The following is a 23,708-nucleotide window of genomic DNA, read 5'->3' on the forward strand; positions in this document are numbered from 1 at the left end:
GGCACGAAAACGTCTCTTGACGCTGTCTCCTTAACTGCGACAGCTACAGACAAGTGGCGTCGCTACCATGCGGCGGGCACGGCTTTTTCTTGCTGTGGATGGCCTAAAGGGACGCTTCCAGTGGGAGAGCAGTGGAAATACATGCCAAGATACTTCCATTTCGAAGTGATCTTTGTAGTACAAAGGAAACGTTTTGCCGCTGCTGCTGCAACGGTAACGTGGCCGAGCGGTCTAAGGCGCTGGTTTTAGGCACCAGTCTCTTCGGAGGCGTGGGTTCGAATCCCACCGTTGCCACTTTTTACGTCTCATTTTTGTGCCGTTGCGGTGTGTTCTCGTGGGGGTAGGACGCAGCTCTTGTGACGCGCGTGTTGTGTAGGTAGCGTGGCCGAGCGGTCTAAGGCGCTGGTGTCAGGCACCATTCTCTCTCGGAGGCGTGGGTTCCAATCCCACAGCTGCCAAGCGTGTAATGTTTCCTGTGTCGAAGGCAGATGCACTCATTGCCCGCAAAGGAAGCAGCACAACAAGGCGTGAGCGTCTGCTTGGTGAATGGTCGTAGAACAGTGCGTGGTGCAACGACAGCATTTGTAGGCACCTTTTGCTCTCATCATTGCTGGCGTTCGTCTCCACGAAATGCGTCCGGAGCACGCCGTTCTATAACGCGAGAGAGTGGATTTTTTTACAGTTGTCGTCAGTTAACCGTGCGTGGCTGCTGCGTTCGCTGGAAAGAGCACTGCCGTCGTTATCCGGTGTGGTCTAGTGGCTAGGATACCTGGCTCTCACCCAGGAGGCCCGGGTTCGATTCCCGGTACCGGAATTGCGCGTTTTTGTTGCTCCTCTTATGCGACTTGTCTCGACTTTGCTCGACTGACGCTACGCTGACGCGTGCAGAAAGCTACGTTAAGTATGATTCACGGCAACACCTGACGGCGAGAGAGATGAAGCGTCTATCCACTTGTTATCCACGCACATACCTGTAGTCAAGAGGCTTGGGGGACTGCAAGACATTGCCACGGAGGTGAATGCAGCTAACCACTGTAGTTAGTGTCCTGACAGCGCAGGCACGTTCATTTGCTCGTATACATGTGATGGAGACCGTGTCTGACACTGCTGTGGCGTACACCTTGGCCTAGGCTTTGCTGGGTATCGCCACTTGCATTACAGCCAGCTGCCTTCGCGGGCGCCTCCGTGGCCATGGCCGTGATCGTCTAGTGGTTAGGACATTGCGTTGTGGCCGCAATAACCCAGGTTCGAATCCTGGTCACGGCAATTTTGAAAGTTTTGCCTTGCTGCCGTTGCAATGACGAGTACTCGAAATGACAGTACTCTCTTGATTTTTTCACTCGTGTTCCGCAGGCCGCAGTTTGCACTACCACTTCATCCCCAACACGTAATGTCGCCTCCCAGAGCGCAGACGTCCGCTGCTCTCTGTAGTCGAAAAGGGCAGTTGTTTGAAGTGCGATGGATGAGCAGCCAGTCCCAGCAGAACAGGAAGCTGTGGCGTGCACTGTTTGTACAAATGCTAGGAACACTGGCGCACCAAGCAGCGCATGTAGCGTGGCCGAGCGCTTTAAGGCGCTGGTTTAAGGCACCAGTCTCTCTGTTGGCGCGGTTTCGAGTCCTGTAGCTGTCGGGGGTTTCGCTGTGATCGCGTTAACCTGCCGCTTTTTCTTCAAGTGTAACCTCCTTGAGCTGTTTGACACATGGAGCATTCTAGCTCCGCCTGACAGTTACAGCTACGATAATTTAGTGGTTACGGAAAGCCCAGGTTCGAAACCTGGTCACGGCACGAAAACGTCTCTTGACGCTGTCTCCTTAACTGCGACAGCTACAGACAAGTGGCGTCGCTACCATGCGGGCGGGCACGGCTTTTTCTTGCTGTGGATGGCCTAAAGGGACGCTTCCAGTGGGAGAGCAGTGGAAATACATGCCAAGATACTTCCATTTCGAAGTGATCTTTGTAGTACAAAGGAAACGTTTTGCCGCTGCTGCTGCAACGGTAACGTGGCCGAGCGGTCTAAGGCGCTGGTTTTAGGCACCAGTCTCTTCGGAGGCGTGGGTTCGAATCCCACCGTTGCCACTTTTTACGTCTCATTTTTGTGCCGTTGCGGTGTGTTCTCGTGGGGTAGGACGCAGCTCTTGTGACGCGCGTGTTGTGTAGGTAGCGTGGCCGAGCGGTCTAAGGCGCTGGTGTCAGGCACCATTCTCTTCGGAGGCGTGGGTTCCAATCCCACAGCTGCCAAGCGTGTAATGTTTCCTGTGTCGAAGGCAGATGCACTCATTGCCCGCAAAGGAAGCAGCACAACAAGGCGTGAGCGTCTGCTTGGTGAATGGTCGTAGAACAGTGCGTGGTGCAACGACAGCATTTGTAGGCACCTTTTGCTCTCATCATTGCTGGCGTTCGTCTCCACGAAATGCGTCCGGAGCACGCCGTTCTATAACGCGAGAGAGTGGATTTTTTTACAGTTGTCGTCAGTTAACCGTGCGTGGCTGCTGCGTTCGCTGGAAAGAGCACTGCCGTCGTTATCCGGTGTGGTCTAGTGGCTAGGATACCTGGCTCTCACCCAGGAGGCCCGGGTTCGATTCCCGGTACCGGAATTGCGCGTTTTTGTTGCTCCTCTTATGCGACTTGTCTCGACTTTGCTCGACTGACGCTACGCTGACGCGTGCAGAAAGCTACGTTAAGTATGATTCACGGCAACACCTGACGGCGAGAGAGATGAAGCGTCTATCCACTTGTTATCCAGCCACATACCTGTAGTCAAGAGGCTTGGGGGACTGCAAGACATTGCCACGGAGGTGAATGCAGCTAACCACTGTAGTTAGTGTCCTGACAGCGCAGGCACGTTCATTTGCTCGTATACATGTGATGGAGACCGTGTCTGACACTGCTGTGGCGTACACCTTGGCCTAGGCTTTGCTGGGTATCGCCACTTGCATTACAGCCAGCTGCCTTCGCGGGCGCCTCCGTGGCCATGGCCGTGATCGTCTAGTGGTTAGGACATTGCGTTGTGGCCGCAATAACCCAGGTTCGAATCCTGGTCACGGCAATTTTGAAAGTTTTGCCTTGCTGCCGTTGCAATGACGAGTACTCGAAATGACAGTACTCTCTTGATTTTTTCACTCGTGTTCCGCAGGCCGCAGTTTGCACTACCACTTCATCCCCAACACGTAATGTCGCCTCCCAGAGCGCAGACGTCCGCTGCTCTCTGTAGTCGAAAAGGGCAGTTGTTTGAAGTGCGATGGATGAGCAGCCAGTCCCAGCAGAACAGGAAGCTGTGGCGTGCACTGTTTGTACAAATGCTAGGAACACTGGCGCACCAAGCAGCGCATGTAGCGTGGCCGAGCGCTTTAAGGCGCTGGTTTAAGGCACCAGTCTCTCTGTTGGCGCGGTTTCGAGTCCTGTAGCTGTCGGGGGTTTCGCTGTGATCGCGTTAACCTGCCGCTTTTTCTTCAAGTGTAACCTCCTTGAGCTCACATATGTTTGACACATGGAGCATTCTAGCTCCGCCTGACAGTTACAGCTACGATAATTTAGTGGTTACGGAAAGCCCAGGTTCGAAACCTGGTCACGGCACGAAAACGTCTCTTGACGCTGTCTCCTTAACTGCGACAGCTACAGACAAGTGGCGTCGCTACCATGCGGCGGGCACGGCTTTTTCTTGCTGTGGATGGCCTAAAGGGACGCTTCCAGTGGGAGAGCAGTGGAAATACATGCCAAGATACTTCCATTTCGAAGTGATCTTTGTAGTACAAAGGAAACGTTTTGCCGCTGCTGCTGCAACGGTAACGTGGCCGAGCGGTCTAAGGCGCTGGTTTTAGGCACCAGTCTCTTCGGAGGCGTGGGTTCGAATCCCACCGTTGCCACTTTTTACGTCTCATTTTTGTGCCGTTGCGGTGTGTTCTCGTGGGGTAGGACGCAGCTCTTGTGACGCGCGTGTTGTGTAGGTAGCGTGGCCGAGCGGTCTAAGGCGCTGGTGTCAGGCACCATTCTCTTCGGAGGCGTGGGTTCCAATCCCACAGCTGCCAAGCGTGTAATGTTTCCTGTGTCGAAGGCAGATGCCATTGCCCGCAAAGGAAGCAGCACAACAAGGCGTGAGCGTCTGCTTGGTGAATGGTCGTAGAACAGTGCGTGGTGCAACGACAGCATTTGTAGGCACCTTTTGCTCTCATCATTGCTGGCGTTCGTCTCCACGAAATGCGTCCGGAGCACGCCGTTCTATAACGCGAGAGAGTGGATTTTTTACAGTTGTCGTCAGTTAACCGTGCGTGGCTGCTGCGTTCGCTGGAAAGAGCACTGCCGTCGTTATCCGGTGTGGTCTAGTGGCTAGGATACCTGGCTCTCACCCAGGAGGCCCGGGTTCGATTCCCGGTACCGGAATTGCGCGTTTTTGTTGCTCCTCTTATGCGACTTGTCTCGACTTTGCTCGACTGACGCTACGCTGACGCGTGCAGAAAAGCTACGTTAAGTATTGATTCACGGCAACACCTGACGGCCGAGAGAGATGAAGCGTCTATCCACTTGTTATCCAGCCACATACCTGTAGTCAAGAGGCTTGGGGGACTGCAAGACATTGCCACGGAGGTGAATGCAGCTAACCACTGTAGTTAGTGTCCTGACAGCGCAGGCACGTTCATTTGCTCGTATACATGTGATGGAGACCGTGTCTGACACTGCTGTGGCGTACACCTTGGCCTAGGCTTTGCTGGGTATCGCCACTTGCATTCCAGCCAGCTGCCTTCGCGGGCGCCTCCGTGGCCATGGCCGTGATCGTCTAGTGGTTAGGACATTGCGTTGTGGCCGCAATAACCCAGGTTCGAATCCTGGTCACGGCAATTTTGAAAGTTTTGCCTTGCTGCCGTTGCAATGACGAGTACTCGAAATGACAGTACTCTCTTGATTTTTTTCACTCGTGTTCCGCAGGCCGCAGTTTGCACTACCACTTCATCCCCAACACGTAATGTCGCCTCCCAGAGCGCAGACGTCCGCTGCTCTCTGTAGTCGAAAAGGGCAGTTGTTTGAAGTGCGATGGATGAGCAGCCAGTCCCAGCAGAACAGGAAGTTGTGGCGTGCACTGTTTGTACAAATGCTAGGAACACTGGCGCACCAAGCAGCGCATGTAGCGTGGCCGAGCGCTTTAAGGCGCTGGTTTAAGGCACCAGTCTCTCTGTTGGCGCGGTTTCGAGTCCTGTAGCTGTCGGGGGTTTCGCTGTGATCGCGTTAACCTGCCGCTTTTTCTTCAAGTGTAACCTCCTTGAGCTCACATATGTTTGACACATGGAGCATTCTAGCTCCGTCCTGACAGTTACAGCTACGATAATTTAGTGGTTACGGAAAGCCCAGGTTCGAAACCTGGTCACGGCACGAAAACGTCTCTTGACGCTGTCTCCTTAACTGCGACAGCTACAGACAAGTGGCGTCGCTACCATGCGGCGGGCACGGCTTTTTCTTGCTGTGGATGGCCTAAAGGGACGCTTCCAGTGGGAGAGCAGTGGAAATACATGCCAAGATACTTCCATTTCGAAGTGATCTTTGTAGTACAAAGGAAACGTTTTGCCGCTGCTGCTGCAACGGTAACGTGGCCGAGCGGTCTAAGGCGCTGGTTTTAGGCACCAGTCTCTTCGGAGGCGTGGGTTCGAATCCCACCGTTGCCACTTTTTACGTCTCATTTTTGTGCCGTTGCGGTGTGTTCTCGTGGGGTAGGACGCAGCTCTTGTGACGCGCGTGTTGTGTAGGTAGCGTGGCCGAGCGGTCTAAGGCGCTGGTGTCAGGCACCATTCTCTTCGGAGGCGTGGGTTCCAATCCCACAGCTGCCAAGCGTGTAATGTCTCCTGTGTCGAAGGCAGATGCACTCATTGCCCGCAAAGGAAGCAGCACAACAAGGCGTGAGCGTCTGCTTGGTGAATGGTCGTAGAACAGTGCGTGGTGGCAACGACAGCATTTGTAGGCACCTTTTGCTCTCATCATTGCTGGCGTTCGTCTCCACGAAATGCGTCCGGAGCACGCCGTTCTATAACGCGAGAGAGTGGATTTTTTACAGTTGTCGTCAGTTAACCGTGCGTGCCGTGCGTGGCTGCTGCGTTCGCTGGAAAGAGCACTGCCGTCGTTATCCGGTGTGGTCTAGTGGCTAGGATACCTGGCTCTCACCCAGGAGGCCCGGGTTCGATTCCCGGTACCGGAATTGCGCGTTTTTGTTGCTCCTCTTATGCGACTTGTCTCGACTTTGCTCGACTGACGCTACGCTGACGCGTGCAGAAAGCTACGTTAAGTATGATTCACGGCAACACCTGACGGCGAGAGAGATGAAGCGTCTATCCACTTGTTATCCAGCCACATACCTGTAGTCAAGAGGCTTGGGGGACTGCAAGACATTGCCACGGAGGTGAATGCAGCTAACCACTGTAGTTAGTGTCCTGACAGCGCAGGCACGTTCATTTGCTCGTATACATGTGATGGAGACCGTGTCTGACACTGCTGTGGCGTACACCTTGGCCTAGGCTTTGCTGGGTATCGCCACTTGCATTCCAGCCAGCTGCCTTCGCGGGCGCCTCCGTGGCCATGGCCGTGATCGTCTAGTGGTTAGGACATTGCGTTGTGGCCGCAATAACCCAGGTTCGAATCCTGGTCACGGCAATTTTGAAAGTTTTGCCTTGCTGCCGTTGCAATGACGAGTACTCGAAATGACAGTACTCTCTTGATTTTTTTCACTCGTGTTCCGCAGGCCGCAGTTTGCACTACCACTTCATCCCCAACACGTAATGTCGCCTCCCAGAGCGCAGACGTCCGCTGCTCTCTGTAGTCGAAAAGGGCAGTTGTTTGAAGTGCGATGGATGAGCAGCCAGTCCCAGCAGAACAGGAAGCTGTGGCGTGCACTGTTTGTACAAATGCTAGGAACACTGGCGCACCAAGCAGCGCATGTAGCGTGGCCGAGCGCTTTAAGGCGCTGGTTTAAGGCACCAGTCTCTCTGTTGGCGCGGTTTCGAGTCCTGTAGCTGTCGGGGGTTTCGCTGTGATCGCGTTAACCTGCCGCTTTTTCTTCAAGTGTAACCTCCTTGAGCTCACATATGTTTGACACATGGAGCATTCTAGCTCCGCCTGACAGTTACAGCTACGATAATTTAGTGGTTACGGAAAGCCCAGGTTCGAAACCTGGTCACGGCACGAAAACGTCTCTTGACGCTGTCTCCTTAACTGCGACAGCTACAGACAAGTGGCGTCGCTACCATGCGGCGGGCACGGCTTTTTCTTGCTGTGGATGGCCTAAAGGGACGCTTCCAGTGGAGAGCAGTGAAATACATGCCAAGATACTTCCATTTCGAAGTGATCTTTGTAGTACAAAGGAAACGTTTTGCCGCTGCTGCTGCAACGGTAACGTGGCCGAGCGGTCTAAGGCGCTGGTTTTAGGCACCAGTCTCTTCGGAGGCGTGGGTTCGAATCCCACCGTTGCCACTTTTTACGTCTCATTTTTGTGCCGTTGCGGTGTGTTCTCGTGGGGTAGGACGCAGCTCTTGTGACGCGCGTGTTGTGTAGGTAGCGTGGCCGAGCGGTCTAAGGCGCTGGTGTCAGGCACCATTCTCTTCGGAGGCGTGGGTTCCAATCCCACAGCTGCCAAGCGTGTAATGTCTCCTGTGTCGAAGGCAGATGCACTCATTGCCCGCAAAGGAAGCAGCACAACAAGGCGTGAGCGTCTGCTTGGTGAATGGTCGTAGAACAGTGCGTGGTGCAACGACAGCATTTGTAGGCACCTTTTGCTCTCATCATTGCTGGCGTTCGTCTCCACGAAATGCGTCCGGAGCACGCCGTTCTATAACGCGAGAGAGTGGATTTTTTACAGTTGTCGTCAGTTAACCGTGCGTGGCTGCTGCGTTCGCTGGAAAGAGCACTGCCGTCGTTATCCGGTGTGGTCTAGTGGCTAGGATACCTGGCTCTCACCCAGGAGGCCCGGGTTCGATTCCCGGTACCGGAATTGCGCGTTTTTGTTGCTCCTCTTATGCGACTTGTCTCGACTTTGCTCGACTGACGCTACGCTGACGCGTGCAGAAAGCTACGTTAAGTATGATTCACGGCAACACCTGACGGCGAGAGAGATGAAGCGTCTATCCACTTGTTATCCAGCCACATACCTGTAGTCAAGAGGCTTGGGGGACTGCAAGACATTGCCACGGAGGTGAATGCAGCTAACCACTGTAGTTAGTGTCCTGACAGCGCAGGCACGTTCATTTGCTCGTATACATGTGATGGAGACCGTGTCTGACACTGCTGTGGCGTACACCTTGGCCTAGGCTTTGCTGGGTATCGCCACTTGCATTCCAGCCAGCTGCCTTCGCGGGCGCCTCCGTGGCCATGGCCGTGATCGTCTAGTGGTTAGGACATTGCGTTGTGGCCGCAATAACCCAGGTTCGAATCCTGGTCACGGCAATTTTGAAAGTTTTGCCTTGCTGCCGTTGCAATGACGAGTACTCGAAATGACAGTACTCTCTTGATTTTTTTCACTCGTGTTCCGCAGGCCGCAGTTTGCACTACCACTTCATCCCCAACACGTAATGTCGCCTCCCAGAGCGCAGACGTCCGCTGCTCTCTGTAGTCGAAAAGGGCAGTTGTTTGAAGTGCGATGGATGAGCAGCCAGTCCCAGCAGAACAGGAAGTTGTGGCGTGCACTGTTTGTACAAATGCTAGGAACACTGGCGCACCAAGCAGCGCATGTAGCGTGGCCGAGCGCTTTAAGGCGCTGGTTTAAGGCACCAGTCTCTCTGTTGGCGCGGTTTCGAGTCTGTAGCTGTCGGGGGTTTCGCTGTGATCGCGTTAACCTGCCGCTTTTTCTTCAAGTGTAACCTCCTTGAGCTCACATATGTTTGACACATGGAGCATTCTAGCTCCGCCTGACAGTTACAGCTACGATAATTTAGTGGTTACGGAAAGCCCAGGTTCGAAACCTGGTCACGGCACGAAAACGTCTCTTGACGCTGTCTCCTTAACTGCGACAGCTACAGACAAGTGGCGTCGCTACCATGCGGCGGGCACGGCTTTTTCTTGCTGTGGATGGCCTAAAGGGACGCTTCCAGTGGGAGAGCAGTGGAAATACATGCCAAGATACTTCCATTTCGAAGTGATCTTTGTAGTACAAAGGAAACGTTTTGCCGCTGCTGCTGCAACGGTAACGTGGCCGAGCGGTCTAAGGCGCTGGTTTTAGGCACCAGTCTCTTCGGAGGCGTGGGTTCGAATCCCACCGTTGCCACTTTTTACGTCTCATTTTTGTGCCGTTGCGGTGTGTTCTCGTGGGGTAGGACGCAGCTCTTGTGACGCGCGTGTTGTGTAGGTAGCGTGGCCGAGCGGTCTAAGGCGCTGGTGTCAGGCACCATTCTCTTCGGAGGCGTGGGTTCCAATCCCACAGCTGCCAAGCGTGTAATGTCTCCTGTGTCGAAGGCAGATGCACTCATTGCCCGCAAAGGAAGCAGCACAACAAGGCGTGAGCGTCTGCTTGGTGAATGGTCGTAGAACAGTGCGTGGTGCAACGACAGCATTTGTAGGCACCTTTTGCTCTCATCATTGCTGGCGTTCGTCTCCACGAAATGCGTCCGGAGCACGCCGTTCTATAACGCGAGAGAGTGGATTTTTTACAGTTGTCGTCAGTTAACCGTGCGTGGCTGCTGCGTTCGCTGGAAAGAGCACTGCCGTCGTTATCCGGTGTGGTCTAGTGGCTAGGATACCTGGCTCTCACCCAGGAGGCCCGGGTTCGATTCCCGGTACCGGAATTGCGCGTTTTTGTTGCTCCTCTTATGCGACTTGTCTCGACTTTGCTCGACTGACGCTACGCTGACGCGTGCAGAAAGCTACGTTAAGTATGATTCACGGCAACACCTGACGGCGAGAGAGATGAAGCGTCTATCCACTTGTTATCCAGCCACATACCTGTAGTCAAGAGGCTTGGGGGACTGCAAGACATTGCCACGGAGGTGAATGCAGCTAACCACTGTAGTTAGTGTCCTGACAGCGCAGGCACGTTCATTTGCTCGTATACATGTGATGGAGACCGTGTCTGACACTGCTGTGGCGTACACCTTGGCCTAGGCTTTGCTGGGTATCGCCACTTGCATTCCAGCCAGCTGCCTTCGCGGGCGCCTCCGTGGCCATGGCCGTGATCGTCTAGTGGTTAGGACATTGCGTTGTGGCCGCAATAACCCAGGTTCGAATCCTGGTCACGGCAATTTTGAAAGTTTTGCCTTGCTGCCGTTGCAATGACGAGTACTCGAAATGACAGTACTCTCTTGATTTTTTTCACTCGTGTTCCGCAGGCCGCAGTTTGCACTACCACTTCATCCCCAACACGTAATGTCGCCTCCCAGAGCGCAGACGTCCGCTGCTCTCTGTAGTCGAAAAGGGCAGTTGTTTGAAGTGCGATGGATGAGCAGCCAGTCCCAGCAGAACAGGAAGCTGTGGCGTGCACTGTTTGTACAAATGCTAGGAACACTGGCGCACCAAGCAGCGCATGTAGCGTGGCCGAGCGCTTTAAGGCGCTGGTTTAAGGCACCAGTCTCTCTGTTGGCGCGGTTTCGAGTCCTGTAGCTGTCGGGGGTTTCGCTGTGATCGCGTTAACCTGCCGCTTTTTCTTCAAGTGTAACCTCCTTGAGCTCACATATGTTTGACACATGGAGCATTCTAGCTCCGCCTGACAGTTACAGCTACGATAATTTAGTGGTTACGGAAAGCCCAGGTTCGAAACCTGGTCACGGCACGAAAACGTCTCTTGACGCTGTCTCCTTAACTGCGACAGCTACAGACAAGTGGCGTCGCTACCATGCGGCGGGCACGGCTTTTTCTTGCTGTGGATGGCCTAAAGGGACGCTTCCAGTGGAGAGCAGTGGAAATACATGCCAAGATACTTCCATTTCGAAGTGATCTTTGTAGTACAAAGGAAACGTTTTGCCGCTGCTGCTGCAACGGTAACGTGGCCGAGCGGTCTAAGGCGCTGGTTTTAGGCACCAGTCTCTTCGGAGGCGTGGGTTCGAATCCCACCGTTGCCACTTTTTACGTCTCATTTTTGTGCCGTTGCGGTGTGTTCTCGTGGGGTAGGACGCAGCTCTTGTGACGCGCGTGTTGTGTAGGTAGCGTGGCCGAGCGGTCTAAGGCGCTGGTGTCAGGCACCATTCTCTTCGGAGGCGTGGGTTCCAATCCCACAGCTGCCAAGCGTGTAATGTCTCCTGTGTCGAAGGCAGATGCACTCATTGCCCGCAAAGGAAGCAGCACAACAAGGCGTGAGCGTCTGCTTGGTGAATGGTCGTAGAACAGTGCGTGGTGCAACGACAGCATTTGTAGGCACCTTTTGCTCTCATCATTGCTGGCGTTCGTCTCCACGAAATGCGTCCGGAGCACGCCGTTCTATAACGCGAGAGAGTGGATTTTTTACAGTTGTCGTCAGTTAACCGTGCGTGGCTGCTGCGTTCGCTGGAAAGAGCACTGCCGTCGTTATCCGGTGTGGTCTAGTGGCTAGGATACCTGGCTCTCACCCAGGAGGCCCGGGTTCGATTCCCGGTACCGGAATTGCGCGTTTTTGTTGCTCCTCTTATGCGACTTGTCTCGACTTTGCTCGACTGACGCTACGCTGACGCGTGCAGAAAGCTACGTTAAGTATGATTCACGGCAACACCTGACGGCGAGAGAGATGAAGCGTCTATCCACTTGTTATCCAGCCACATACCTGTAGTCAAGAGGCTTGGGGGACTGCAAGACATTGCCACGGAGGTGAATGCAGCTAACCACTGTAGTTAGTGTCCTGACAGCGCAGGCACGTTCATTTGCTCGTATACATGTGATGGAGACCGTGTCTGACACTGCTGTGGCGTACACCTTGGCCTAGGCTTTGCTGGGTATCGCCACTTGCATTCCAGCCAGCTGCCTTCGCGGGCGCCTCCGTGGCCATGGCCGTGATCGTCTAGTGGTTAGGACATTGCGTTGTGGCCGCAATAACCCAGGTTCGAATCCTGGTCACGGCAATTTTGAAAGTTTTGCCTTGCTGCCGTTGCAATGACGAGTACTCGAAATGACAGTACTCTCTTGATTTTTTTCACTCGTGTTCCGCAGGCCGCAGTTTGCACTACCACTTCATCCCCAACACGTAATGTCGCCTCCCAGAGCGCAGACGTCCGCTGCTCTCTGTAGTCGAAAAGGGCAGTTGTTTGAAGTGCGATGGATGAGCAGCCAGTCCCAGCAGAACAGGAAGCTGTGGCGTGCACTGTTTGTACAAATGCTAGGAACACTGGCGCACCAAGCAGCGCATGTAGCGTGGCCGAGCGCTTTAAGGCGCTGGTTTAAGGCACCAGTCTCTCTGTTGGCGCGGTTTCGAGTCCTGTAGCTGTCGGGGGTTTCGCTGTGATCGCGTTAACCTGCCGCTTTTTCTTCAAGTGTAACCTCCTTGAGCTCACATATGTTTGACACATGGAGCATTCTAGCTCCGCCTGACAGTTACAGCTACGATAATTTAGTGGTTACGGAAAGCCCAGGTTCGAAACCTGGTCACGGCACGAAAACGTCTCTTGACGCTGTCTCCTTAACTGCGACAGCTACAGACAAGTGGCGTCGCTACCATGCGGCGGGCACGGCTTTTTCTTGCTGTGGATGGCCTAAAGGGACGCTTCCAGTGGGAGAGCAGTGGAAATACATGCCAAGATACTTCCATTTCGAAGTGATCTTTGTAGTACAAAGGAAACGTTTTGCCGCTGCTGCTGCAACGGTAACGTGGCCGAGCGGTCTAAGGCGCTGGTTTTAGGCACCAGTCTCTTCGGAGTCGTGGGCCCGAACACATCGCGCGCTCGCTCCGGCGTGTCGGGCGGTGTTTACGTGTGCTTCGCAGTCGGCGACGGTTCTTCGCGGTGACTGTTTCTTCGCTGCTGTAGTCAGCTGAACTGTAAGTTAACATGGATTCAGAAGACCGAGAAAATAATATCCAGTGCGAATTTGATAGAAACGTAACCCGACCGTCTGCTTTTGAAATTCATTCGTGGATGAAAAATGACTTGCAAATTCCTGAAAGTGAAGTGCTAGGATTGCAATTAGACGCGTTCTTGAACTCTTTGTTTGTTAAATTGAAATGTCCGGAATTGTGTGATGCTCTTGTCAGTGAAAATGGTGGCGTACGTAAATTCAAACACTCTGATGGGGCAATTAGCAATGTGACTCTGTCGAATGCTGGATTTGGTATTCGAAATGTTCGGGTATTCAATCTGCCGTTTGAGACTAGGAATGAGACAATAGCTCGTAGCCTTATGCCTTATGGCACAGTTTTGTCGATTACGAAAGAAAAGTGGTCTTCGGCTTATATCTATCAAGTTGAGAACGGTATCCGTAGTGTCAAAATGATTGTGAGGAAGCACGTTCCTTCGTTTTTGGTTATGGCCGGCCACCGGGCTTTTATTTCGTATAGTGGTCAGCCGCAAACCTGCTCCTATTGTAATGCCACGGACCATTTTCGGCAAAATTGTCCTCGGCGTAGGCGCCCTGTGCAGCTACCGCCACGTGGGCAAGATGACGACGCGTCGTACGCGGCCGTGTTGTTAGGTGTTCCCCGTTCACCGGCACGTTCCGCGGAAACGGAAACGCCGTTAGTTGCTGCGGTCGCGATGGATGTCGATGCCACTGCAACCGGTTCTGATTCTGTTCAATCCTTGTCCGTACTTTCTCAGTCAGTTCCCGCCACTACTGTAACGATTCCGCCTTCGGCTGTGCCTGAAGTTCCGGAACGGACCGGATCAGAACCCGTTCAGGTGGTTACCCACCCTGATGCTGTAGTGGATTCGTCACCATCTCATTCCGTACCTCACGGTGTACCGGACGGGGCTCCTGCCTCACAGGAACCAAAGCCCAGGCGTGAAAGTGTTTCGGACAGGCGTGGCAATACTGACCGCTTCCGCAGTGCCAGTAGCTCGCGGATTTTAGACACACGGTCTTTTTCTCGCGGAGAACGCAGCCCGTCTCCGGAATGGAAGCAGGTTCCCCGTCCGAAATCAAAACAAAAACAAAAATCTGTGCAAAAGCCGGCGCACAAGCCCTTGCCTCGCCCCGTAGTCGAATCTCGGCCGTCGGTTGCGGGGGGGCGTCGTCCACAGCGTCCTGTGGCGAGCAGTCAGCCAGCGCCTACGACAAGTGTGTCGGCAGACAGGCGGGAACAGGTTGTACAGCAGTTAAAGGAAATGTTGCACCACTCTGATGTAAATCTAGCAATGGACACTACGACGTCTCAGGCAACGAACCCGGCACAACTTTCGGTTAAGCGTAAGGCGGAAGACACCCCCCAGCGTCGCACGCGTCCCCTTTCGCAGGATTCCGCGTCAGTACCTCCCACACAAGATCCGCCTACTTTAGCTGCACCGTCCGAACGTTGTGACTGGGCGGACGATATGGAGGAGGAGGGTGGGTCCACTCCTGCCGTCTAATTTGTTTTATTTGTTTTTCCTTGTTGTCTATGGTAGCACGCCCTCCATCAGTTGTGGCTACTATTAATCTTAATAAATTGGAGTCGCCTGTGAAGTTTGCAAGTTTTGTGGGTTTTTTAAATTACATTGCTGCTGACGTAGTGTTTTTGCAGGAGGTTGTGTTAGATCTACTTCACTCCATTCCGGGCTATCAAGTACTCTTGAACTTTGATATCGAGTGCAATTGTGTTACTGCCATTTTAATTCGTGTTGGTCATGACTATAGTAATGTCGCTACAATTCCTAACGGTCGTGGTGTAGCTTGCACGATCAACAACGTAAGATATATTAACGTGTACGCCCCTTCTGGTGCCGACGGGCAGCCACGTCGTCGTGTGTTTTATAGTACTGACATTTGTCACCTTTTACAGGGCCCCCACCTGCCTATTGTCATGGGCGGAGATTTTAACTGCGTGCTGGAAGATAGAGATCAGGAGCCACGGCCGTATAAGTGCCTAGAATTACAGACGCTCGTTACTGAGATGAATTTAATTGACTCGTGGTGTCATTTACACCCGCGGGACGTGGGATTTACTTTCTTTTACCCCACGGGCAGGAGTCGGCTCGATAGGATTTATGTTTCTCGTGAAAAACAGCACTGTCTCACGGACTCCTCTGTTCACCCCGTGATTTTTTCCGATCATTGTGCGTATGTCTGCCGCTTTCATTCTCTGTTGGCGACTAAACCCCGCGCAAGTCGATTATGGAAGTTTAATGTGCGACATCTCTCACACCCACATTTTGCGCCGGTTATCGTGCGTATGTGGCAGAGGGTGCTGAAATATCGCGGTCTCTATGCCTCTACTTTGTCTTGGTGGGTCGAATTTGTTAAGCCGGCATTACGCAAGACCCTCTTGGAGTTTAGTCAGAATGTTGCTCACTGGGAGCGTTCTACATTGCAATTTTATGAAACCTGTTTAACTGATGCCATCCACCTGCATACAAATAATCCCGCTCTTCGGATGGCAACAATTCGGCGTATAAAACTCCGTCTTCTGGCTTTGAAAAGGGAATCGTTGCGCGGATCTGTCGTGCGGAGCCGAGCCCCCGGGGCGCTGGCTGATGAAGCGCCTTCCGTGTTTCATCAGCTGCGCGAACGCCGGCGCGCAAAGCGACGTTACGTCACAGAGCTGGAATCAGCTGACGGTGCGCGGCTTAATAGCCAGGCGGCAATTCTTGCCGAGGCCCACCGTCACTTCATCGAACTTTTCAGTGAGAAATACACTGATGCTGCCGCGATTTCCGAGCTTCTCCACGACGTTCCATACGTCTTATCCGTAGCGGATCGCCGTCGCCTCACAGAAAACTTTACCGTGGACGAAGTGGGTGATGTCTTAAAATTGTGTTCCCAGAACAAATCACCGGGTGCTGATGGGTTGCCACCGGAATTTTATCTGAATTTTTGGCACTTGTTTGGCTCTGCCCTGACTGACGTTTTTAATGAAATTTTAAATGGTGTGGATGTCCCTGCGTCCTTCCTGGAAGGTATTGTGGTCTTGGTTCCAAAGGTTCCGGTCACCAGGAAACTGTGCAATCTTAGACCAATCACCCTTCTTAATGGTGATTACAAACTCTTCACCAAATGTGTCTCCTCCCGCTTGAAGCTGGTCATGAAAAAACTGATTAGTCCCTTTCAATACTGTGCAGTGCCTCAACGCACTCTCTATGGTGCTGTGTCGACATACCGAGATGCCATTGCCTATGCTTCGACGAATAGGATTCCTTTTGGCATTTTATCCATCGACTTTGCAATGGCTTTTGACAGAGTTAGCCACCTATATCTCCGGCGAGTGCTCCAGAAGTTTGGTTTCGGTGTAAAGTATATAACTATGATTTTTAACCTTTTCAAAAATTCCACCTCACGGATTAGTATCAATGGACTTTTATCGGACCCTGTTCCGCTCTGCTGTTCAGTCAAACAAGGGTGCCCTCTGTCAATGGCGCTTTACGCACTTTCCTTAGATCCTTTGTTGCGTAAGTTGCACAGTGTTTGTAGGGGAATACGTATTGGGAATAAGAAGCACGTTTGTCGTGCTTATGCTGACGACCTTGGCCTCTTGGTGTCCTCGGCTACCGACTTTGCTACAATACGCGCAGTTCTTACACAGTATGAACGTGCATCCGGTGCGAGCATCAATACCCGTAAGACGGTTTTTCTTCCTATTTATGCAGCGACACGTGGCTTCAAACGCCCATGGTTTACAGTAAAGCAGGAACACAAAATTTTGGGAGTTCGCTTTCAAGCCAATCTGTTACAGACTGCGTCCTACAACTGGCGTATTGTCTTAAATGGCATACGAGCTATGGCTAGCCTGTCCGCTACTCGCACCCTCGCATTAACACAGAGGGTGATTTTAATAAATGTTTTCTTGCTCAGCAAAGCCTGGTACCTCGCACAGTTATTTCAGGTACCCAAGAATTTGGGCAGAGCCATAACACAGGCAGTCTATTGGCTATTGTGGCGGGGACATATTTTCAAGGTGTCTTACCAAACATGTACTTTGCCGCGCGAACAGGGTGGACTCGGCCTCATTCATTTTGCTATGAAAGCCGCAGCGTTGCTCCTTCATCGGACGAGCGTCACTATTGAACAGGATCCGTCGAGCCCCACAGCTGTTCTGTTCGCTATTCATCGGCCTCTATCTGAAGCAGCACCTCTCGACCCGACTACCATCCCGTTTCAGCTGCGTTATGTTCGAGAATACTTCATTCAAAAAAGTTATCTCGCCGCCGACGTACTCGATCATCGCACACGGACTGTGAAACGTGTCTACCAGGGACTAAGAGGACGGCCAGTCGGTAATAAGATGGAGGCGCGCTACCCGCGATCTGCGTGGAGGACGGTGTGGGCTCACGTTCATGCTCCCTTCCTGCCAGCGGACGTCAGCAGCTTTTGGTACCAAGTGGTTAACAGAATTCTCCCCACCAACGAAAAGCTGCGCCGCATTCACTTATCTCCATCGAGCTTGTGTGAAGACTGTCGCCAAGACGACACCTTAGAACATCGTTTCGTGTGCCTGAGGTCACGGTCGACTTGGAACATTGCCGCCAGGATGCTCGCACTTATCAACCGGACCAGCGCTGCCGCTTTTTCTGCGGACACGGCATTGATCCCGGACTTCAACCCTTATCCGCATACGAAGCGTGCCGCCACTGCATGGATTGTGGCTCACACTGTGTACGCCCTCCTGCAATTGCGTCTTACGGGCGACTATGCCTTTTTGGTTTATTTGTCTACGCAACATGACCTTACCAAAACCAGGAAAGATTATCACCAACTCTTTGCTAATTTTCTGCAAATTGCACTCGCGTTTGCCCACGACAAACTGTTGTAATCAACACTTCACTGCTGCGACTTTTCCTTACTTCTGTGTTTTGCATTGTCTTCGGGCCCGGATCCATAATTAATGCAAATTGAATGCTACAGGAACAGTGAATCATTCAACACGTCCGATGCTTACGCTTGTGCCGGACTGGAATGTTGAAACGACGACGAAAAGTTTAACACAGTTTTATCCTGTGTTCGTGTGTGTTTGTGTTTCGTTGTGGTTTAGTGATTTCTTTATGTTTTTATTCTTTTTTTTTTTTTTTTTACACCGTCTGGTTCCTCCGTCATCGGCGTACATTCCCGGATGCGTTACGCACCGCGCTGTCACGGAGATTGTTTGGTTTTCCAGAAAAGAGGATTTTTTACTTTCTTTTTATTATGTCGGAGAGGATTGTGTTTTCCTTCTCGATATCCGCCGGACAGTTTCGGAAACTTCGGGAGTCTACTCATTCCTTTGACATGTGTCGATATTTTTAATTTTTGTGCCTTTTTTCATTACTTATTTTAATGGCCGCTACGCAGCATTTTGAACGTCAAATCATGGGACGTGTGAAGGGTGTTCCTTCCCTGTGACTGAGAGGACTAACTCAGGCAGTATTTGATTTTTTATTCTTTTTTTCCAATTTTATTCTTTCCTTTACTGAATTTAGGTGGACAGCGCCTCATGCACTGTTATTCTTTCATTTTTTATTTTAAGGCGTGTAGGCGCAATGCTACTGCTTGCTGTCATTATCGGCCTGCACTTTAACTTCAAGAGGTTTTAGTTTTCCTTCGATGTTTCGTTCGCGGTGAACAGCCAAAAGAAACTTTCCTCAACGCAATCCAGTATCTCCGATTTCATCACTTCATCTTGAACTCCAACGTCTGACAAGGAACCATACCGAGAAGTTTACGGTTTTAAACTGAATGGACAGTGCAACAATTCGTCTTTTCTGTTTGCAAGCAGCACCGTTTTATTTTATAGCTGAAGAAGCTCGCCGAAGAAGGCAAAATTGGAGAGCGCAAGGCCGGGCTATAAGGGGTGTTGGGAGGCCAAAAAAAAAAAAAAAAAAAAAAAAAAAAAAAAAAAAAAAAAAAGTTGCCACTTTTTACGTCTCATTTTTGTGCCGTTGCGGTGTGTTCTCGTGGGGTAGGACGCAGCTCTTGTGACGCGCGTGTTGTGTAGGTAGCGTGGCCGAGCGGTCTAAGGCGCTGGTGTCAGGCACCATTCTCTTCGGAGGCGTGGGTTCCAATCCCACAGCTGCCAAGCGTGTAATGTCTCCTGTGTCGAAGGCAGATGCACTCATTGCCCGCAAAGGAAGCAGCACAACAAGGCGTGAGCGTCTGCTTGGTGAATGGTCGTAGAACAGTGCGTGGTGCAACGACAGCATTTGTAGGCACCTTTTGCTCTCATCATTGCTGGCGTTCGTCTCCACGAAATGCGTCCGGAGCACGCCGTTCTATAACGCGAGAGAGTGGATTTTTTACAGTTGTCGTCAGTTAACCGTGCGTGGCTGCTGCGTTCGCTGGAAAGAGCACTGCCGTCGTTATCCGGTGTGGTCTAGTGGCTAGGATACCTGGCTCTCACCCAGGAGGCCCGGGTTCGATTCCCGGTATCGGAATTGCGCGTTTTTGTTGCTCCTCTTATGCGACTTGTCTCGACTTTGCTCGACTGACGCTACGCTGACGCGTGCAGAAAGCTACGTTAAGTATGATTCACGGCAACACCTGACGGCGAGAGAGATGAAGCGTCTATCCACTTGTTATCCAGCCACATACCTGTAGTCAAGAGGCTTGGGGGACTGCAAGACATTGCCACGGAGGTGAATGCAGCTAACCACTGTAGTTAGTGTCCTGACAGCGCAGGCACGTTCATTTGCTCGTATACATGTGATGGAGACCGTGTCTGACACTGCTGTGGCGTACACCTTGGCCTAGGCTTTGCTGGGTATCGCCACTTGCATTCCAGCCAGCTGCCTTCGCGGGCGCCTCCGTGGCCATGGCCGTGATCGTCTAGTGGTTAGGACATTGCGTTGTGGCCGCAATAACCCAGGTTCGAATCCTGGTCACGGCAATTTTGAAAGTTTTGCCTTGCTGCCGTTGCAATGACGAGTACTCGAAATGACAGTACTCTCTTGATTTTTTTCACTCGTGTTCCGCAGGCCGCAGTTTGCACTACCACTTCATCCCCAACACGTAATGTCGCCTCCCAGAGCGCAGACGTCCGCTGCTCTCTGTAGTCGAAAAGGGCAGTTGTTTGAAGTGCGATGGATGAGCAGCCAGTCCCAGCAGAACAGGAAGCTGTGGCGTGCACTGTTTGTACAAATGCTAGGAACACTGGCGCACCAAGCAGCGCATGTAGCGTGGCCGAGCGCTTTAAGGCGCTGGTTTAAGGCACCAGTCTCTCTGTTGGCGCGGTTTCGAGTCCTGTAGCTGTCGGGGGTTTCGCTGTGATCGCGTTAACCTGCCGCTTTTTCTTCAAGTGTAACCTCCTTGAGCTCACATATGTTTGACACATGGAGCATTCTAGCTCCGCCTGACAGTTACAGCTACGATAATTTAGTGGTTACGGAAAGCCCAGGTTCGAAACCTGGTCACGGCACGAAAACGTCTCTTGACGCTGTCTCCTTAACTGCGACAGCTACAGACAAGTGGCGTCGCTACCATGCGGCGGGCACGGCTTTTTCTTGCTGTGGATGGCCTAAAGGGACGCTTCCAGTGGGAGAGCAGTGGAAATACATGCCAAGATACTTCCATTTCGAAGTGATCTTTGTAGTACAAAGGAAACGTTTTGCCGCTGCTGCTGCAACGGTAACGTGGCCGAGCGGTCTAAGGCGCTGGTTTTAGGCACCAGTCTCTTCGGAGGCGTGGGTTCGAATCCCACCGTTGCCACTTTTTACGTCTCATTTTTGTGCCGTTGCGGTGTGTTCTCGTGGGGTAGGACGCAGCTCTTGTGACGCGCGTGTTGTGTAGGTAGCGTGGCCGAGCGGTCTAAGGCGCTGGTGTCAGGCACCATTCTCTTCGGAGGCGTGGGTTCCAATCCCACAGCTGCCAAGCGTGTAATGTCTCCTGTGTCGAAGGCAGATGCACTCATTGCCCGCAAAGGAAGCAGCACAACAAGGCGTGAGCGTCTGCTTGGTGAATGGTCGTAGAACAGTGCGTGGTGCAACGACAGCATTTGTAGGCACCTTTTGCTCTCATCATTGCTGGCGTTCGTCTCCACGAAATGCGTCCGGAGCACGCCGTTCTATAACGCGAGAGAGTGGATTTTTTACAGTTGTCGTCAGTTAACCGTGCGTGGCTGCTGCGTTCGCTGGAAAGAGCACTGCCGTCGTTATCCGGTGTGGTCTAGTGGCTAGGATACCTGGCTCTCACCCAGGAGGCCCGGGTTCGATTCCCGGTACCGGAATTGCGCGTTTTTGTTGCTCCTCTTATGCGACTTGTCTCGACTTTGCTCGACTGACGCTACGCTGACGCGTGCAGAAAGCTACGTTAAGTATGATTCACGGCAACACCTGACGGCGAGAGAGATGAAGCGTCTATCCACTTGTTATCCAGCCACATACCTGTAGTCAAGAGGCTTGGGGGACTGCAAGACATTGCCACGGAGGTGAATGCAGCTAACCACTGTAGTTAGTGTCCTGACAGCGCAGGCACGTTCATTTGCTCGTATACATGTGATGGAGACCGTGTCTGACACTGCTGTGGCGTACACCTTGGCCTAGGCTTTGCTGGGTATCGCCACTTGCATTCCAGCCAGCTGCCTTCGCGGGCGCCTCCGTGGCCATGGCCGTGATCGTCTAGTGGTTAGGACATTGCGTTGTGGCCGCAATAACCCAGGTTCGAATCCTGGTCACGGCAATTTTGAAAGTTTTGCCTTGCTGCCGTTGCAATGACGAGTACTCGAAATGACAGTACTCTCTTGATTTTTTTCACTCGTGTTCCGCAGGCCGCAGTTTGCACTACCACTTCATCCCCAACACGTAATGTCGCCTCCCAGAGCGCAGACGTCCGCTGCTCTCTGTAGTCGAAAAGGGCAGTTGTTTGAAGTGCGATGGATGAGCAGCCAGTCCCAGCAGAACAGGAAGCTGTGGCGTGCACTGTTTGTACAAATGCTAGGAACACTGGCGCACCAAGCAGCGCATGTAGCGTGGCCGAGCGCTTTAAGGCGCTGGTTTAAGGCACCAGTCTCTCTGTTGGCGCGGTTTCGAGTCCTGTAGCTGTCGGGGGTTTCGCTGTGATCGCGTTAACCTGCCGCTTTTTCTTCAAGTGTAACCTCCTTGAGCTCACATATGTTTGACACATGGAGCATTCTAGCTCCGCCTGACAGTTACAGCTACGATAATTTAGTGGTTACGGAAAGCCCAGGTTCGAAACCTGGTCACGGCACGAAAACGTCTCTTGACGCTGTCTCCTTAACTGCGACAGCTACAGACAAGTGGCGTCGCTACCATGCGGCGGGCACGGCTTTTTCTTGCTGTGGATGGCCTAAAGGGACGCTTCCAGTGGGAGAGCAGTGGAAATACATGCCAAGATACTTCCATTTCGAAGTGATCTTTGTAGTACAAAGGAAACGTTTTGCCGCTGCTGCTGCAACGGTAACGTGGCCGAGCGGTCTAAGGCGCTGGTTTTAGGCACCAGTCTCTTCGGAGGCGTGGGTTCGAATCCCACCGTTGCCACTTTTTACGTCTCATTTTTGTGCCGTTGCGGTGTGTTCTCGTGGGGTAGGACGCAGCTCTTGTGACGCGCGTGTTGTGTAGGTAGCGTGGCCGAGCGGTCTAAGGCGCTGGTGTCAGGCACCATTCTCTTCGGAGGCGTGGGTTCCAATCCCACAGCTGCCAAGCGTGTAATGTCTCCTGTGTCGAAGGCAGATGCACTCATTGCCCGCAAAGGAAGCAGCACAACAAGGCGTGAGCGTCTGCTTGGTGAATGGTCGTAGAACAGTGCGTGGTGCAACGACAGCATTTGTAGGCACCTTTTGCTCTCATCATTGCTGGCGTTCGTCTCCACGAAATGCGTCCGGAGCACGCCGTTCTATAACGCGAGAGAGTGGATTTTTTACAGTTGTCGTCAGTTAACCGTGCGTGGCTGCTGCGTTCGCTGGAAAGAGCACTGCCGTCGTTATCCGGTGTGGTCTAGTGGCTAGGATACCTGGCTCTCACCCAGGAGGCCCGGGTTCGATTCCCGGTACCGGAATTGCGCGTTTTTGTTGCTCCTCTTATGCGACTTGTCTCGACTTTGCTCGACTGACGCTACGCTGACGCGTGCAGAAAGCTACGTTAAGTATGATTCACGGCAACACCTGACGGCGAGAGAGATGAAGCGTCTATCCACTTGTTATCCAGCCACATACCTGTAGTCAAGAGGCTTGGGGGACTGCAAGACATTGCCACGGAGGTGAATGCAGCTAACCACTGTAGTTAGTGTCCTGACAGCGCAGGCACGTTCATTTGCTCGTATACATGTGATGGAGACCGTGTCTGACACTGCTGTGGCGTACACCTTGGCCTAGGCTTTGCTGGGTATCGCCACTTGCATTCCAGCCAGCTGCCTTCGCGGGCGCCTCCGTGGCCATGGCCGTGATCGTCTAGTGGTTAGGACATTGCGTTGTGGCCGCAATAACCCAGGTTCGAATCCTGGTCACGGCAATTTTGAAAGTTTTGCCTTGCTGCCGTTGCAATGACGAGTACTCGAAATGACAGTACTCTCTTGATTTTTTTCACTCGTGTTCCGCAGGCCGCAGTTTGCACTACCACTTCATCCCCAACACGTAATGTCGCCTCCCAGAGCGCAGACGTCCGCTGCTCTCTGTAGTCGAAAAGGGCAGTTGTTTGAAGTGCGATGGATGAGCAGCCAGTCCCAGCAGAACAGGAAGCTGTGGCGTGCACTGTTTGTACAAATGCTAGGAACACTGGCGCACCAAGCAGCGCATGTAGCG

At 52.6% G+C, this 23,708-nt stretch overlaps 29 non-coding genes across 29 annotated transcripts; all 29 read left to right on the plus strand.

The window, feature by feature from the left end:
- The first annotated feature begins 212 nt into the window (after window positions 1-212).
- Window positions 213-294, plus strand: Trnal-uag (transfer RNA leucine (anticodon UAG)). The gene has a single exon. It is a non-coding gene; the product is annotated as a tRNA-Leu (tRNA).
- Window positions 295-742: 448 nt separating this feature from the next.
- On the plus strand, window positions 743-814 carry Trnae-cuc (transfer RNA glutamic acid (anticodon CUC)). The gene has a single exon. It is a non-coding gene; the product is annotated as a tRNA-Glu (tRNA).
- Window positions 815-1,194: 380 nt separating this feature from the next.
- Trnah-gug (transfer RNA histidin (anticodon GUG)) lies at window positions 1,195-1,266 on the plus strand. Its single transcript has one exon. It is a non-coding gene; the product is annotated as a tRNA-His (tRNA).
- A 729-nt stretch (window positions 1,267-1,995) lies between these two features.
- Window positions 1,996-2,077, plus strand: Trnal-uag (transfer RNA leucine (anticodon UAG)). The gene has a single exon. It is a non-coding gene; the product is annotated as a tRNA-Leu (tRNA).
- Window positions 2,078-2,523: 446 nt separating this feature from the next.
- Window positions 2,524-2,595, plus strand: Trnae-cuc (transfer RNA glutamic acid (anticodon CUC)). Its single transcript has one exon. It is a non-coding gene; the product is annotated as a tRNA-Glu (tRNA).
- Window positions 2,596-2,975: 380 nt separating this feature from the next.
- On the plus strand, window positions 2,976-3,047 carry Trnah-gug (transfer RNA histidin (anticodon GUG)). The gene has a single exon. It is a non-coding gene; the product is annotated as a tRNA-His (tRNA).
- Window positions 3,048-3,782: 735 nt separating this feature from the next.
- Trnal-uag (transfer RNA leucine (anticodon UAG)) lies at window positions 3,783-3,864 on the plus strand. The gene has a single exon. It is a non-coding gene; the product is annotated as a tRNA-Leu (tRNA).
- A 442-nt stretch (window positions 3,865-4,306) lies between these two features.
- Trnae-cuc (transfer RNA glutamic acid (anticodon CUC)) lies at window positions 4,307-4,378 on the plus strand. Its single transcript has one exon. It is a non-coding gene; the product is annotated as a tRNA-Glu (tRNA).
- Window positions 4,379-4,761: 383 nt separating this feature from the next.
- Trnah-gug (transfer RNA histidin (anticodon GUG)) lies at window positions 4,762-4,833 on the plus strand. Its single transcript has one exon. It is a non-coding gene; the product is annotated as a tRNA-His (tRNA).
- Window positions 4,834-5,570: 737 nt separating this feature from the next.
- Trnal-uag (transfer RNA leucine (anticodon UAG)) lies at window positions 5,571-5,652 on the plus strand. The gene has a single exon. It is a non-coding gene; the product is annotated as a tRNA-Leu (tRNA).
- Window positions 5,653-6,107: 455 nt separating this feature from the next.
- Trnae-cuc (transfer RNA glutamic acid (anticodon CUC)) lies at window positions 6,108-6,179 on the plus strand. The gene has a single exon. It is a non-coding gene; the product is annotated as a tRNA-Glu (tRNA).
- A 380-nt stretch (window positions 6,180-6,559) lies between these two features.
- On the plus strand, window positions 6,560-6,631 carry Trnah-gug (transfer RNA histidin (anticodon GUG)). Its single transcript has one exon. It is a non-coding gene; the product is annotated as a tRNA-His (tRNA).
- A 734-nt stretch (window positions 6,632-7,365) lies between these two features.
- Trnal-uag (transfer RNA leucine (anticodon UAG)) lies at window positions 7,366-7,447 on the plus strand. The gene has a single exon. It is a non-coding gene; the product is annotated as a tRNA-Leu (tRNA).
- Window positions 7,448-7,892: 445 nt separating this feature from the next.
- On the plus strand, window positions 7,893-7,964 carry Trnae-cuc (transfer RNA glutamic acid (anticodon CUC)). The gene has a single exon. It is a non-coding gene; the product is annotated as a tRNA-Glu (tRNA).
- A 380-nt stretch (window positions 7,965-8,344) lies between these two features.
- Trnah-gug (transfer RNA histidin (anticodon GUG)) lies at window positions 8,345-8,416 on the plus strand. The gene has a single exon. It is a non-coding gene; the product is annotated as a tRNA-His (tRNA).
- A 735-nt stretch (window positions 8,417-9,151) lies between these two features.
- Trnal-uag (transfer RNA leucine (anticodon UAG)) lies at window positions 9,152-9,233 on the plus strand. The gene has a single exon. It is a non-coding gene; the product is annotated as a tRNA-Leu (tRNA).
- Window positions 9,234-9,678: 445 nt separating this feature from the next.
- On the plus strand, window positions 9,679-9,750 carry Trnae-cuc (transfer RNA glutamic acid (anticodon CUC)). The gene has a single exon. It is a non-coding gene; the product is annotated as a tRNA-Glu (tRNA).
- Window positions 9,751-10,130: 380 nt separating this feature from the next.
- Trnah-gug (transfer RNA histidin (anticodon GUG)) lies at window positions 10,131-10,202 on the plus strand. The gene has a single exon. It is a non-coding gene; the product is annotated as a tRNA-His (tRNA).
- A 735-nt stretch (window positions 10,203-10,937) lies between these two features.
- On the plus strand, window positions 10,938-11,019 carry Trnal-uag (transfer RNA leucine (anticodon UAG)). The gene has a single exon. It is a non-coding gene; the product is annotated as a tRNA-Leu (tRNA).
- Window positions 11,020-11,464: 445 nt separating this feature from the next.
- Trnae-cuc (transfer RNA glutamic acid (anticodon CUC)) lies at window positions 11,465-11,536 on the plus strand. Its single transcript has one exon. It is a non-coding gene; the product is annotated as a tRNA-Glu (tRNA).
- Window positions 11,537-11,916: 380 nt separating this feature from the next.
- Window positions 11,917-11,988, plus strand: Trnah-gug (transfer RNA histidin (anticodon GUG)). Its single transcript has one exon. It is a non-coding gene; the product is annotated as a tRNA-His (tRNA).
- A 7,332-nt stretch (window positions 11,989-19,320) lies between these two features.
- Window positions 19,321-19,392, plus strand: Trnae-cuc (transfer RNA glutamic acid (anticodon CUC)). The gene has a single exon. It is a non-coding gene; the product is annotated as a tRNA-Glu (tRNA).
- A 380-nt stretch (window positions 19,393-19,772) lies between these two features.
- Trnah-gug (transfer RNA histidin (anticodon GUG)) lies at window positions 19,773-19,844 on the plus strand. Its single transcript has one exon. It is a non-coding gene; the product is annotated as a tRNA-His (tRNA).
- Window positions 19,845-20,580: 736 nt separating this feature from the next.
- Window positions 20,581-20,662, plus strand: Trnal-uag (transfer RNA leucine (anticodon UAG)). Its single transcript has one exon. It is a non-coding gene; the product is annotated as a tRNA-Leu (tRNA).
- Window positions 20,663-21,107: 445 nt separating this feature from the next.
- Trnae-cuc (transfer RNA glutamic acid (anticodon CUC)) lies at window positions 21,108-21,179 on the plus strand. The gene has a single exon. It is a non-coding gene; the product is annotated as a tRNA-Glu (tRNA).
- A 380-nt stretch (window positions 21,180-21,559) lies between these two features.
- Window positions 21,560-21,631, plus strand: Trnah-gug (transfer RNA histidin (anticodon GUG)). Its single transcript has one exon. It is a non-coding gene; the product is annotated as a tRNA-His (tRNA).
- Window positions 21,632-22,367: 736 nt separating this feature from the next.
- Window positions 22,368-22,449, plus strand: Trnal-uag (transfer RNA leucine (anticodon UAG)). The gene has a single exon. It is a non-coding gene; the product is annotated as a tRNA-Leu (tRNA).
- Window positions 22,450-22,894: 445 nt separating this feature from the next.
- On the plus strand, window positions 22,895-22,966 carry Trnae-cuc (transfer RNA glutamic acid (anticodon CUC)). Its single transcript has one exon. It is a non-coding gene; the product is annotated as a tRNA-Glu (tRNA).
- Window positions 22,967-23,346: 380 nt separating this feature from the next.
- Window positions 23,347-23,418, plus strand: Trnah-gug (transfer RNA histidin (anticodon GUG)). The gene has a single exon. It is a non-coding gene; the product is annotated as a tRNA-His (tRNA).
- The last annotated feature ends 290 nt before the right edge of the window (window positions 23,419-23,708 follow it).

This window comes from Schistocerca serialis, unplaced genomic scaffold (assembly GCF_023864345.2).
Source record: "Schistocerca serialis cubense isolate TAMUIC-IGC-003099 unplaced genomic scaffold, iqSchSeri2.2 HiC_scaffold_760, whole genome shotgun sequence".
NCBI lineage: Eukaryota > Metazoa > Arthropoda > Insecta > Orthoptera > Acrididae > Schistocerca > Schistocerca serialis.